Source organism: Carcharhinus amblyrhynchos, chromosome 21 (genome assembly GCF_965287045.1).
Source record: "Carcharhinus amblyrhynchos chromosome 21, sCarAmb.v2.hapA, whole genome shotgun sequence".
Classification (NCBI taxonomy): Eukaryota; Metazoa; Chordata; class Chondrichthyes; order Carcharhiniformes; family Carcharhinidae; genus Carcharhinus; species Carcharhinus amblyrhynchos.
Genome location: NC_137344.1, coordinates 15,659,613 through 15,674,890, shown reverse-complemented (window position 1 = coordinate 15,674,890; position 15,278 = coordinate 15,659,613). Strand labels below are relative to the sequence as shown.

Below are 15,278 nucleotides of genomic sequence, written 5' to 3'. Positions count from 1 at the left end.
CTGGTAAATATTAAGGAGAATGGCCTTAGGTTACACAAGGAATATAGAAGCCTGGTCAGATGGGCTGCTCAATGGCAAATGGAATTCAATCTGGATAAGTGTGAGGTGATCATTTACGCAAGACAAACAAAATGAGAGAATACATGGTGAATGGCAGAGCCCTGGGAAGCACTAAGGATCAGAAGGATATGGGTGTGCATGTACACTGGTCCCTTAAGGAACGAGGACAGGTGGATAAAGTGGTTAAGAAGGCATAGGGTATATTTGCTTTTATTAACCAAGGCATTGCATTTAAGAGCAGGAAGGTTATGCTGGAACTATATATCGCTTCTTGGCCTTTTGGCTAAGATCAAGTGTAGTATCAACATGCTGTACTTGGTTGAAGTCATTAGGTTACATTTCAGCTTCATTTGAAGCAATTTTTAAAAGCGACATCTCGGTCTTTTGGCTAAGATGCAAATATGATCAAGCCTTAGAAGAGGAGCTATGCCTACTCCAATCAGCTTGGATCATGTAGATCAAGCCCAAGACGGGAGGTGAGAGCCCTGTCTTGTCAGCTTGGATCAGGAATGTCTCAACTTGTTGAGACTCTGAATTGGACTTGGTTGTATTGAATTGGAGTAAAAACACAGAAAAAAATGCTAGAACTATACAAAAACATTGATTAGGCCACAGCTAGAGTAGTGTCTGTAGTTCTGGAATTGGACTGCGATTCTCTCATTGTGGCCCGTCACTTTTCTTGTGGGTCTACCTGGGAGATAAGTGTCTGCGGCGTGAACAAGGATTTGTGCATGTGCCAAGAATGCATGTGCATCTCCCAGAGCCGGCAAACAGTTAGAGTCCAGACCACGCTAGAAACTGGTGGGAAGGCAGGTATGTCATTTAAATCTGTTTTTAATCTATTTTAAATTTGTATTTCTGTTAATTATCGGGACCCGAATTGTCCCGATCAAATCTCCCAGGAATATTTTATTCTGGTGGGGTTCAGACTAGCTCCCCACATTCAGAGGGCCAGCGGAAGACCTCACCGAAATGAAAGGGGGCAAACGGGGCCCCCCAGCGGGTAAGGTGGTGGGGAGGTGGTGGCCCCTGGGCATGGGCACCCTGGCAGTGCCAGCTCATGCCCCCTGCACTGCCCAAGGGGCAAAGCGCCCATACTCAGGGGAATCTCAGCACTGCTCGCTGGGCATGGGGCAGTGCCAAGGGGAAAGAGCCTATTGTGGGCTGGGCCTAGGTGCAATTGGTGGGGATGGGGAGGCCCCATTGCCACTCTGCATTGAGATGACTCTAGGATGGAGGGAGGGCAGCTATTGGGGCAGGCTGCAGGGGGGTGGGGGAAATGGTCTGCCAAGGGGGCTGCCTCCAGGGGGTCTGACTGCGGGGGGGTGGGGAGGAGTCACTGGGATGGTGGGTCTGCTGAGGTGAGGGAGGTAGGGGGGGTCATCACTGCTGTGGGGTGGGGCCTGAGCATTAGGGCGTTTCAGGGTAGGGGGCTCAGGACTGGCCCAGGAATTGCTGTGGGGACTGTGATTGGCCATGGGGGTGCTGGAGGGGCAACGCTGCGGGGGTCCCAGGCTGGCCCCATCCCCGGGTTTTTAATGAGGTTCCCGACTGGGAGATCTTCAGTGCACAAAGTGCAGAGATTCAGGTGAGAAGCTGAACTGTGAGAACAGACGGGATTTAGAACAGTTTTCCTGCCAATTCAGCACTTTTGGGAAAATTGCCTCCACCTTATAGGAAAGATGTGATAGCATTGGAAAGGGTGCAGAGGAGATACACCAGGATGTTCCTTGGGTTGGAGAGTTTTAGTTATGAAGAAAGATTGGATAGACTGGGGCTGTTTTCTTTGGAGCAGGGCAGACTGAGAGGGGCAGATGATTGACTTGTATATGTTTCCCCTTGGTGGGGAGATGAATGACTGGGGGAATAGATTTAAGGTAAGGGACAGGAGGTTTAGAGGGAATGTGAGGAAAAAATATTTAACCCAAAGGGTGCTGAGAGTCTGGAACTCACTGCCTGAAAGGGTAATGGAGGCAGAGACCCTCATAACATTTAAGGAGTATTTAGATATGCACTTGTGATGCCAAGATGTACAAGGCTATTGACCAAGTGCTGGAAAATGGGATTGAAATGGTTTGCCTTTGACCAACATAGACACAATGACCCAAAGGGCCTCTTTATGCACTGGAGACTTCTATGACTCTATATCCAAAACATTGGCATTTGAAATGCACATAAGGATACAATTCTTCTCCCTTTTAAAATCATGGGTGATGTCGTTGGATTAGTAAAAAGCTGGTTGTGCAGGAGTTAATTGGCACATGCTGCTAACTAGGAATATTGCATAACTTTGCTTCTCAACCGGGGTGATCTATCCATTGCTTGGAAAATAAAATGTGATAACTGCTGTACAAACAGCCAAAGAACACATTAAAAAAAAACATCCCAGCTACATAAAAGGACATTCAGTCATTCTTCTCAGCTGTGTCCTGAAGTCTATTTGGACACAAGCTGGTTAATAGTGGAGCAAGCCTCTTTGTGTTTCTTTTATTTGTGGACTTGCACCTCCACCCTGTGGTCCCGGGCCAAGTGACTGGAACTTGGCTGCCTGACTAGGCGTGAGACGTGCGCACTGTGGTCACCTTAAACGGTAGCATGGCAGCCACAGTGTACACCCAGCTAGTGGCTGACCTGCCATAGGGTGCAGATGTGTTTGTATTGGAAAATGATATTTTATATAAATCATACCAAACTGTGCTTGACAGCTTGCGCCTGCATTTAAAATAAATAACTGGAACAATTCCTGATGGCTTTTTGCCCAGAAGCTGTAATGTACGCATGAAACTGTGGCAGCATTTCCCTGACACAGCTGTGTACATAGCCTCTTTTACTTGTCTTTCCTTTTGGACTGAGGTCTTCATGTCGCGGTTTTTTTTTCTCTCGTTACTCCAGTTATGGCACATCTGAACAATACACAGCTGTCCAGGTGAAAGGAGTTATCCTGTCAAACAAACTGGACATCGCAGATCCTAATGAACTAAATCCCGGCAGCAAAAAATGCAGATTAAGTGACCTAAGATGATGCAGCTCTGTTGAAGCTTTGGTTGAGTGATTATTCCAGACCTACTCTCTTTGAGCACTCTTTTGCTCATTCATCTTCCCCTTTGGAGGTCCAGACTTCCACCGCCCTTTGGGAAGAACATGCCATTTTCATTATGTGATGATACTGTGCCTTTAAGAAATGTTTTTGAGTCATGTATCTTGTGTGATTTTTATAGTCTGTTCTAACCGCTGCCACTGGGTCTATAACTGGCATCCTCTATTGTTACTGCAGCAACATAATTGCTCCTAATTGCTAGAATGTTTGTTTTAATCTGAACTAATGCTGTTCTGCTGATTTTAGTGATTTCCCCAGATATTTAGCGGAGTAAGGCTTGATAGAGATGATTGACAGGGAACAAATCAGGTGATTGGGTAGAGCTAGGCTTATACAGAATATTCAAGTCAGATGCTGTTTGGAGTTGTTAGTGAGTAGTGCCTCTCCTTCCCTCTCTAAAGCTGGAGACTGGAATCTGCCAGGAAATAAGTTTCATTCTCTGAGATTCTGCTGTTTGGTGATAGATCTTTATCTGGAACTGCTTATATGAGGCTGAGAGGACAAGGTGTTTGTCTGGACCTTCATCCACAGGTATTAAAAGGCTGGAAATCTAGCAACCAGATAAGCATATTGCTTTTGGTGCTAACTGGTTTTGAAGAAGGGGATTATGTCAGTGAGGATACTGCTAAATTGGAACAATGGAGATCAATAGCTATTAAAAATTATACTTTGTCATTTTAAGTATTTTAATTGGTAAAAGTTAAGGGAGAATGTGCTTCTGAAAAGTTTATTCCTTTGTCCAGCTCTTCCCTTGGTGGAACAGAGATTGAAAAAGATGTAACGAGACAAGGGAAGTATGGAAAAATCAGGAAATTAAAGTCTAGTAAGTCTAATTTCAGTGGTAGGGAAACTATTGGAAAAAAATTCTGAGGCAAAGAATCAATCTGTACTTGGGGAGGCGTTATCAAGGATTAATCAAGGATAGTCAGCATGGTTTTGTTAAAGGAAAATCATGTCTCACAAATTCGATTGAAATTTTTGAGGAAGTGATGAGGTGTGTAGATGAGGGTGGTACAAGTGATGTAGACTACATAGAGTTCAATAAGGCTTTCAACAATGTCCTACAGCTATTGAAGAAGATAAGACCCCATGGGATCCAGGGCAATTTGGCAAACATGGTCCAAAATTGACTTATTAGTAGGACACAGTAAGAAGTCTCACAACACCAGGTTAAAGTCCAACCAGTTTATTTGATAGTAAACCCACAAGCTTTTGGGGTTTGCCCCTTTGTCAGGTGAGTGGAGAGTTCTGGTCTCAAACAGAGCATATAAAAGGCACACACAGTTTACAGAATACTGATTAGAATGCGAGTCTTTACAGCTAACCTGCTATTCAAGTCTTAAAGATGCAGACACTGTGAGTGGAGATATCATCAGGCACAGGCTAAAGAGATGTGTATTGTCTCCAGACAGGACAGTAAATGAGATTTTACAAGTTCAGGCAAGTCACAGGGGTTACAGATAGTGCAACATGAGCCCAAGATCCCCATTGAGGCCGTCCTCATGCGTGCGGAACTTGGCTATCAGTCTGCTCAGCGATTCTGTGCTGTCGTGTGTCATGAAGGCCGCCTTGGAGAACGCTTACCCGTTTTGGTCTCCTTATCTGAGGAAGGGTGTTCTTGCAATAGAGGGAGTGCAGAGACCCTTCAACCCTGGGAAAAGATTTTGACTATTCATCCTATCCAAGCCAGTCATAATCTTGCAAACCTCTATTAGGTCCCCCTCATCCTCCAATACTCCAAAGAAAATAATCCAAGTTTCTTCAAGTTTCCTCGTAGTCCATATCCTCTAAACCAGGCAACATCCTGGTAAATCTCTTCTGTATCCTTTCCAATGCATCAATGTCCTTCCAGTAGTGTGGTGATCAGAACTCTACACAATGCTCACATTGGAAACACCTGAACTGCCACCTAATCCCATCTGCCAGCATTTGACCCAAAGCCCTGAATGTTATGATGTACCCACTGGATGTGAGGCAACCCACATCCATCACCCTCCCAGGCAGCACATTCCAGACCGTCACCACACAAAGGATAAAAAAGATTTTTCTCACATCTTCTGTAAACCTCCTGCCCCTCATGACTGACCCTTCAACTAAAGGAAACAGCTGCCTTTATCCACTCTGACCACATCTCTCTTAACATTCTACACCTCGATCAGGTCACTCCTCAGTTTTCTCTGCTCCAACAAAAACAACCCAAGCCTATCTAACCTCTCTTCATAACTTAAATGTTCCATCTCAGGCCGCATCTGGGTCAATCTCCTCTGCACCCCTCCAGTGCAATCACACCCTTCCTGTGACGTGACCCTACCAAAGTTCTATACAACTTTCAACTTTTTGAATGAACCTACTTCGCATTAAGTTGATCTTTCTCTACACTCTAGCCATGACTGTACCATTACATTCTGCACCCTCTCCTTTCCTTATCTATGAATGGTGTACTTTGTATAGTGTGCAAGAAATAATACTTTTCACTGTATACTAATGCATGTGGCAATAATAAATCAAATCTCAAAAATCAAATGGAAGACTTATACTGCTGCAACATGATTTTCCAATTCTTATACTCAATGCCCTGACTGATGAAGGCCAGCATGTCAGAGGCCTTCTTGCCCACCTTGTCTACCTGAGTTGCCACCTTCAGGGAACTGAGGATCTGCTCTCCTGGATCCCTCTGTATGCTAATATTTCTAAGGGCTCTATCATTTACTGTATACTTTTCTTCAGCAGTAAACCTTCCAAATTGCATCACCTTACATTTACAAAGAACAAAGAACGAAGAACAAAGAAAATTACAGCACAGGAACTGGCACTTCGGCCCTCCAAGCCTGCACCAACCATGTTGCCTGACTGAACTAAATCCCCCTACCCTTCCGGCGACCATATCCCTCTATTCTCATCCTATTCATGTATTTGCCAAGGCACCCCTTAAAATTCACGATGGTATCTGCTTCCACCACCTCCCCTGGCAGTGAGTTCCAGGCACCCATCACCCTCTGTGTAAAAACCTTGCCTTGTACATCTCCTTTAAACCTTGCCCCTTGCACCTTAAACCTATGCCCCCAAGTAATTGGCTCTTCCACCCTGGGAAAAAGCTTCCACTCTGTCCATGCCCCTCAATCTTGTAGACTTCTATCAGGTCGCCCCTCAACGTCTGTCGTTCCTGTGAGAACAAAGCAAGTTTCTCCAATCTCTCCTCATAGCTAATGCCCTCACTGCCAGGCAATATCCCGGTAAATCTTTTCTGTAGCCTCTCCAAAACCTCCAAATCCTTCTGGTAGTGTGGTGACCAGAACTGAACACTATATTCCAAGTGCAGCCTAACTAAGTTTCTATAAAGCTGCAACATGACTTGCCAATTTTTAAACTCAGTGCCCCAGCCAATGAAGGCAAGCATGCTGTATGCCTTCTTGACTACCTTCTTCACCTGTGTTACCAATTTCAGTGGCCCATGTACCGGTACATCCAGATCCCTCTGCCTATCAATACTCTTAAGAGTTCTGCCATTTACTGCGTATTTCCTATCTGTATTAGACCTTCCAAAATGCATTACCACACATTTGTCCATCTGTCATTTCTCTGCCCAAGTCTCCAATCAATCTATATCCTGCTGTATTCCCTGATGGTCCTCATCGCTATCCGCAAATCCACCAACCTTTGTGTCACCCGCAAACTTACTAATCAAACCAGTTACATTTTCTTCCAAATCATTTATATATGTTACAAATAGCAAAGGTCCCAGCATTGACCCCTGAGGAATGCCACTAGTCACAGCCCTCCATTCCGAAATACACACTTCCACTGCTACCCCCGTCTTCTGTGACCAAGCCAGTTCCGTATCCACCTTGTCAGCTCACCTCTGTTCCCATGTGACTTTACCTTCTGCACCAGTCTGCCAAGAGGGATCTTGTCAAAAGCCTTATTGAAGACCATGTAGACAACATCCACTGCCCTACCCTCATCAATCATCTTCCTCGAAAAACTCCATCAAGTTCGTGAGACACGACCTCCCCTTCACAAAATTATGTTGCCTTTCACCAATAGGTCCATTTATTTCCAAGTGGGAATAAATCCTGTCTCAGAGAATCCACTGGAATAATTTCCCTACCACTGACGTAAAGCTCACTGGCCTGTAATTACTTGGATTATTCTTGCTACCCTTTTTAAACAAGGAACAACATTGGCTATTCCCCAGTCCTCTAGGACCTCCCCTGTAAGAAGTCTCATAACACCAGGTTAAAGTCCAACAGGTTTATATGGTAGCACAAGCTTTCGGAGTGTTACTCCTTCTTCACTTGATGAGTATATCCCATCAAGTCTTGGGGACTTGTCTACTTTAATGCATCTCAAGAACCCCAATACCCCCTCTTTTTTGATCTCAACATGTTTCAAACTATTTACACACCCTTTCCCAGACTCATCCTCCACCGAGTCCTTCTCTTTGGTGATTATTGATGCAAAGTACTCATTTAATCCCTCATCCATTTCCACTGGCTCCACGCATAGATTCCCTCCCTTGTCCTTGAGTGGGCCAACTCTCTCCCTGGCTACCTTCTTGCTCTTTATATATGAATAAAAAGTCTTGGGATTTTCATTAATCCTGCTGGCCAATGATTTTTCATGATCCCTTTTAGCTCTCCTTACTCCTTGCTTACTCTATACTTTCCTTGCATTCCACACTTGCTTCGTGTGTTTCCAGCCTCCTAGTCTTGACAAATGCTAGGTTTGTCCAGGTTAAATGCTAGGTTTGTCCAGGTTAAATTCCACGTACCATCTTACAGCCCGGGTCTCCAGCCGATTTGTATCCTGCTGTATCCTCTGACAATCCTCCTCATTATTGGGTACCCCCCCCAATTTTGTATTATCTGCAAATCTACTGATCTGACCGCCTACATTTTCTTCCAAAATATTTATATATACTAATAGATTACAAATTATTATGATGACAAATTATTATCACAAATCAGTGAGAAAGATTTCATAAATCAAAGGACACAGTGCATTGTGTGTTAGATTTTGACTATACCACTTCACACCATTTCACAAAGTCAAAACTAACCCTAAAATATGCTATAATGTAAGGGCATGACTATCACATTGAGAATAGTGAACATTAATACCTGAAGTAAGAACATAAGAACGTTAGAAAAGAAGGAGGATGAGTAGATTGTATGGCTCCTCAAGATTGGTTCTCCATCCTGAAAATCATGACTAATATTCAAATGCAACAGCACTTTCCAGTCCTCACCCCCATCCTTGTCTCAATGTTGAAAATATTTAATGACTGAGCATCCACAGAATAAGGAATTCCAAGGAGTTACAATCCTCACTGTGAAGAAAGTTATCATCAGCTCGGTTCTCAATAACGGACCACTTTCTCTGAATCAAGGGCCCCTGGTTCTAAACGTTACACAGTAAGAAGTCTCACAACACCAGATTAAAGTCCAACAGGTTTATTTGGTCGCAAAAGCCATTATTTTTCGGAGTGCTTGCTGCTCTTTCATCAGGTGAGTGGGAGTTCTGTTGGACTTTAACCTGGTGGACTTTAACCCGGTGTTGTGAAACTTCCTATTGTGTTTACCTCAGTCCAAAGACGGCATCGCCACATCTAAAGTCTACAGTCAGAACAGAAGCCTCTCAGCATTCATCCTATCATGGTCTTTAAGAATTTCAGTGAGATCACCTCTCATTCTTCTAAACGGCAGAGGAAAGTAGGCCCATTCTGCTCAGTATCTCCTCACAGGCCAATCCTCTCATCCCAGGTCTTAATCTATTGAATCTTCATAGTGTCTGTTCTGAGGCAAGTCTTCCTTCTCTGGAAAGGAGAGAAAGTAATGAACTTTCCTGGTATCACAGACCCCGTCACTGTCTGGCCCAGTGAGGTACAGTAGTCCTGCCTTGCCAGCTTAGACTGAATTTGGCATGCTGCATGTGTAAAACATTGGTCATCTGTAAAGGAAGACTGGATGGTATGGTGGCACAGTGGTTAGCACTGTTATCTCTCAGTTCCAGGGACCCAGGGTTCACCTTGGCTTACTGTCCGTGTGGAGTTTGCTCATTCTCCCCGTCTCTGCTTGGATTTCCTCTGGGTGCTCCCATAGTTTGAAAAATGCGCAGAGTAGATTGATTGGCCATACTAAATTGTCTCTTAGTGTCAGGGTGATTAGCAGGGTAGATATATGGGATTATGGGGATTGAGCCTGGGTGGGATTGTTGTCGGTCCAGGCTGGATGGGCTGAATGGCCTCTTTCTGTACAGTGGGGATTCTATGAAAGTTGTCATTATGGGGAAGACCTTGAAAGAGTAAAGGACAATTCATCCTTGGGTGAAAATGAAGTTGATCATATTTGTCCTGCATTATGCCTCATTTTAAACAGGTTCCAAGATGTAAAACCAGTTTATGTAATTTGTAAACGGTTTTGGCAGCAGTAACATAAATAAACTGTGGGTATGGCCAGCCTGGTCCTACTCTGTGAAATAGCTTTTCAAATGTGAAAAGCCCAGTCAGCACTCATTACATTCAAAAACCAGCCCTTTGCTTTCTGTAATGAGTAGCATTTACTCACACTCAGGTGTTCCTGTCAATATTTAGTCTTTTAGAAAAAAAAACATCATTTGATACTAATTAATAAGAACTGGTTTCACACTGCGATGCATAAGTAGTTGTGAAGAATGTTTGAAATGCATAATATGAGAGAACCAAGAAATTAATAGCTAATCCCATTGGCACCAAACTGGTCCATTTTAAAATGTCTCTGATATTAGCACCATGTTCTGGTCAAACTGCAGCTGGGTAAGCTGCCATTGTCTATTGTCCCTGCCTCAAACTCCTATCAGTAACTATTCATTCTATCCATTTGGTTGGCCACCATTTGAAGGTCGGTCCAGCCATCTCAAACATAGAAGATATTTGACCTGGAGCTGAAGTCTCTATGACACAGGGCCTTCCAAACTGTGGGCCATGACCCCCCAGTGGAATGGCAAAATGAAATATTTGGGTTGAGAGTTCCAAGGAAGCCTTGACTGAGCTGTAAGACCCCTATAAACCCTCATTTTTATTTTAATGGTGGATGTGGTCTTAACTGACTAATTTCTGAGGCTTGATTCATGTTCCAGTCAGACAGGTGTTTTCTAAATAAAAACCCTACAGTTCAAACACTCTCACAGCTCCATGCCATGCCCTCCATCACCTCAGCGCTCACCCCCCTGCCCCACCACACCACCGCCCCCAACCACTCCCCCCCCCCACCCCCCACCCACACACACCCCCTGGCTCCCACCAACCAACAACCCTATTCAGTTATGTCCCTGAGCTGGCTCATATCAAATAATTTTCAAAATAGGGAAAATGTTTGGGAAGCACTACTAAAAGGATGGCAAAACCTGTACATGTGCTGTGTTCACAATGTAAAACCATCCCCAGGCACCTCAAGGACAGCCGGAACTGCCCCCCATCCCTACTCCTGCACTGCCTTCAACCCCTGTGGCAATCCCCCATCAGCACCCACCAGTGGGGACCCATTTCCCCAAGCCAACACGAGCTTCCCAATCCTGACATACATTGCACCCCATACCCTTCCATACAACATGGCTTCACTCCCCCTTAATGTCCCACAGAAGAAAAATGTGCACAACCGCCATAAAAGGAAAAAGACTAGTGGAGGTGTTCCTGAGCTGTGGCTGTTGACTGCCTGTGAGTACCATGTCCTGGAGTTGGCAGGAGCAGACGCGCTGAGAATGGTAACCAACAGCCAGGTCAGCATCCGGCATGCAAGTGAGCATCAACTCAACCCTATTCATATGTCTTCTTTGAAGAAGGTGCCATGCTGCATGGGCCATTTTCCCTCCCTCCCCCTAATGTGTGTTCTTTCTTACAGTGCTGCACCAGGCCCTCTGGTGTTGCAGCAACACCGCACCCCCCCCCCCCCACCACAACCCCCACCCCCACCAACTCCCATGGACATCTCGGATGACATCTCGGAGGGAGGCCCTGAAGAAACCTCCGAGGACAGCCCCAGTGAATCAGCACAGGCGTCAACCACAAAACCCACCAACACAGAGACTGTCACCAGGGTGGGTCATGTTAGTGCTGAGGTTTCTAGGTCACTTACTAGTGAGCATATCACAGCCGCTGATGCACATTGGGTGGAGGCGGGCACACCTGAGGGCTCAGGCTCACATAAGTCTGCCGGAGGTGAGGATTCAGCTGTCCCCAAGCCAGATGCCAGACCTCAGGACTTGTTAATCCCGAAGCTGGTGGAGATGCATCAGCAAACCCGTGGAGTTGTGGATGGGCTGTCAGCAACCATGTTGCAACTGCAAGGCTGTTTTGAGGAGTTAAACAGAGTGCTGTCGCAGGGGGTGGTGCCGGCACAGCGTGGGAACCAGGCCAACAATGCAAGGGTGGTGGTCCAGGAACTGCATCCTCAGCAGGCCTATGCAACATTCCATTACAGACTGAGTTTCCACCTCGATCTCAAACCTCCACAATGGCATTGTCAGCCATGACCTCAGCGAGTAGCCCTTGTCCCACACAAGTCATCCCGGCAGCCTGGGAGAGTCTTTGAAGAGCCTAGGGATGTCTGACCCCCTCAAGAGAAAAATGGACACAAAGTGGAATTGTAGTATAATAGGTATAATTTTTTCAATTGTATTCACCTGCTGCTGGTTTTTTAAGTCCTTCAGTGGTTATATCTGTACTGTTAAAACTGACCTGATAGTCCCAGGGCAGGAACAGACTCCGAATTATCACAAAGTGGGTTCCCATTCACTGCGGTGTACATGCAGTGTGAGTGTCTGTGTTAACATGCTTGAAGGACCAGCTGCCTGAATTGATGAGCCCTCAAGCAGCACATGGTGCACTCCCCCCACTCTCTAAATCCCCAGCACTCAGTCCAGTCCCTCACCACACCCCACAGCTAGGACAATATAACAGCCCAGTGACTGCAGACATCAGCCTGACCAGCACTCAGTAAAGGACCCCATCACACCCTACAGAGACTACATGGAACACCCCTGGGCCTGGGGACAGCACTTCCAGCTTTTCAGGAACTTCGCCCCCTACCAAGCAGAAATTTTCCTGGCCCTGCCTCCAACACCCCCCTCCAGTCCGGGGGCTGCAGCTCTATAGCACTTCCCTCCTTTTATAGAGCTGTTGTGAACCCTGCCAGCTTGACATGACTCTAAAGAAGAAGGTGGAGATTCTAATCACGGACCTTCTAATGGCATACCAAGGTATGTTAACGAATGCAAATCGCCGTTCGATTGATTTTTAGCGTGGATTTGTCGATGCCCGAAAACTTAGGTTGGATGGCGCATGGGGGCCCCACACTAACCCTGTGAATCAGCCGCCGCTGATCTCTCCCACCCTGCTGCACTACAAAAGCAGCACAGGAGGATGGGGGAATTGCCCCCATTATCTCTGTGGCCAAGACCACCTTCTTCCACAATCATTCTGTCAGCCATTCCCACCTCAGCTGCTCAGTTGAAACCCTCAGTCAATCCTTAGTAACAAGCAGTTGTGACTATTCTGATGCATTCTGGCCAATCTCCTATCTTCCACCCTCCATTGCTTATCCAAAGCTATGCTGTGATTATCCCAACTCGCACCAAGTCCCGTTTACTCATCGCCAATGTTTTCCCTTGTCCACACTGATTCCTGGTCTGGCAATGATGTGATCTTAAAACTCACATTCTTGTTTTCATGCTGGTTTTGCCCCCTTCCTATTCCTATAACTTCATCCAGCCCTATAACCTTCCAGGATTTCTGCCCTCCTCCAATTCTGGTCTCTTACGTATCACTGATTTTCATTGCTGTAGTGTTGGTGGGAGACTTTAGCCCACCTTAGCCTGAAGCTTTGCACCTTTCTTTGCTTGTCTTTTTGGGTAATCCTTAAAAATCAATTCTTTGATTAAGCTTCTATCCGCCTGTCCTGATATCTCCACATATGGCCCAGTGTCCAATTTTGTTTTTTAAAATCATGGTGAAGAATTTTGTTACGTTTTGCTATGCTAAGCATGCTTTATAGGTGATACCAAAATGCAAAGACAAAGCACTGTAGATGCTGGAAACCTGAGATACAAACGGAAGGTGCTGGAAATACTCAGCGGGTTGGACAATATCCAGTGAAACTTCTTGCATTCCATCTCCATGTAAATGCAAATTGCTGTTCCTCAGGAGATTTTGATAATGTTCATAGGTTGGACCAGACTTTTTTACTCCGTTCTCTGACTCTTCAACATGAAAGCATTGCAGAGAATTAAGCTGTCTACAATCTCCGATTTCTGTCACTTGTGGTGTCGGTAACAACATGACAAGTGGAACCCAGTCATGGGGCAGGTGTCATCAACTGGGCGATAGAGGATGTGTTTAATAACTGTCCACAGGGAATGTGGACCTTTGAAGCTTAATCAGGTTCACTGCCTCTAAGAGAAGACTAAACAAAGTGAGCTCTTGATTTGATTTGGCTTGATTTATTATTGTCACATGTATTAGTATACAGTGAAAGGTATTATTTCTTGGGCCCTATACAGACAAAGCATATTGTACATAGAGAAGGAAATGAGAGAGTGCAGCATATAGTATGACAGTCATAGCCAGGGTGTAGAGTAACTCTAGGTTAGAGTACCCAGGGTGTAGAGTACTCTGATGTAGAGTAAGATCAGCTTAATGCGAAGTAGGCCCATTCAAAAGTCTGATGGCAGTATAAAAGAAACTGTTCCTTAGTCAGTTGTAACATGACCTCAGACTTTTGTATCTTTTTCCCAATGGAAGAAGGTAGAAGTGAGTATGCCCGGGCTGTGTGGGGTCCTTAATTATGCTGGCTGCTTTGCCGAGGCAGCGGGAAGTGTAGACAGAGTCAATGGATGGGAGGCTGGTTTGCATGACGGATTGGGCTACATTCACAATCTTTTGTAGTTTCTTACAGTCTTGCAGAAGCCATACCAAGCTGTGATATGACCAGAAAGAATGCTTTCTATGGTCTGTAAAAGTTGGTGAGAGCCATAGCTGATGTGTCAAATTTCCTTAATCTTCCTAGAAACTTCTTGCTGCCCAGCGAAAATGTTCTATCCAGAATTATTAACTCTGGGTTTTTGAAGCAAGGATAATCTTACTTTGCTGTAAAATAAAATCAGTAGCACATGTGAGTGTGTTTGCCATGGGTAAAACTGGTTCAACTGTTGTGTGATCATCTGGAATTTCTTTTCTGCAGACTATTAGTTCTTCATTAGCTACCTGTTCAAAACAAATCTGTGGCAATTTGGTATTTTACTACAGATATATTGTAAGTGGTCTCCATAAAAGTTACACAAGGCCCTGTCTAACTGATTTTTGTCAGTGCTGGGTGCCTGGCATCATCACTGACCTCACAGGAAAGGGTTAATTCATTATTTGTAAATACAACCATTTGCTATGAATAAATTCAGCCTATTTGTCAGCACATATTCGCGGTTGAGAAAAATTAGTCATATGCAGCAATTTTAAAGAATAACAAAATGTCTCCAATAAACCAAGTCTCCGGTTACAACCAGCGCAAATGTGTTGTCTGAAAAAATAGTCCCGCCTGGTTTTGTTCAAGGAAGTACAGTATTTTTATTTTATTTCAGACTTATTGGAAAGAATAATGCAGACAATCACTTCCAGAAGCTTCTTCTGGATTCACATACACTTATCAAAATGGTAGGTTGAGACTTATGTTTTTGCTTTCAAAACCAGATTTGGCCAGAGAGAGAGAGCTGGCAAGCAGGGTTAGAAAGAACTTATTCCCTAAAATATTTATTGCAGTATAATGTTTTGCCCAGATAAACTGGAGAGAAGAGACACGGCCGTAATGACTTTTTCCCTAAATTTAAATTATGTTCCATTAAAAATATTTGATTAGGGCACCTTGACTTAGGCTGCGTCTACGGCAACATTTAACAATCCTTTTTCTTTTAAACGGCTTTGGAGGAAATGTAAATTGCCTGTGCTGACGCAATGCCTCCAGATCACCGGCGGTTTTGTGCCAAGCAGACATTGGGGTTTCTATATTTGACAAGTCATGTCATCAGCTGTTTGCCAACAGGCCATTTGTATTCTTGTTCCTTCGTACAGGCAGGCTAGAAGATTTGGCTGCCATAA

The 15,278-nt window shown here is 44.7% G+C and overlaps 1 non-coding gene across 1 annotated transcript; it reads left to right on the top strand.

Moving 5' to 3' along the window:
• Positions 1–323: 323 nt before the first annotated feature.
• LOC145356714 (U2 spliceosomal RNA) lies at positions 324–522 on the top strand. The gene has a single exon (XR_013889191.1). It is a non-coding gene; the product is annotated as a U2 spliceosomal RNA (small nuclear RNA).
• The last annotated feature ends 14,756 nt before the right edge of the window (positions 523–15,278 follow it).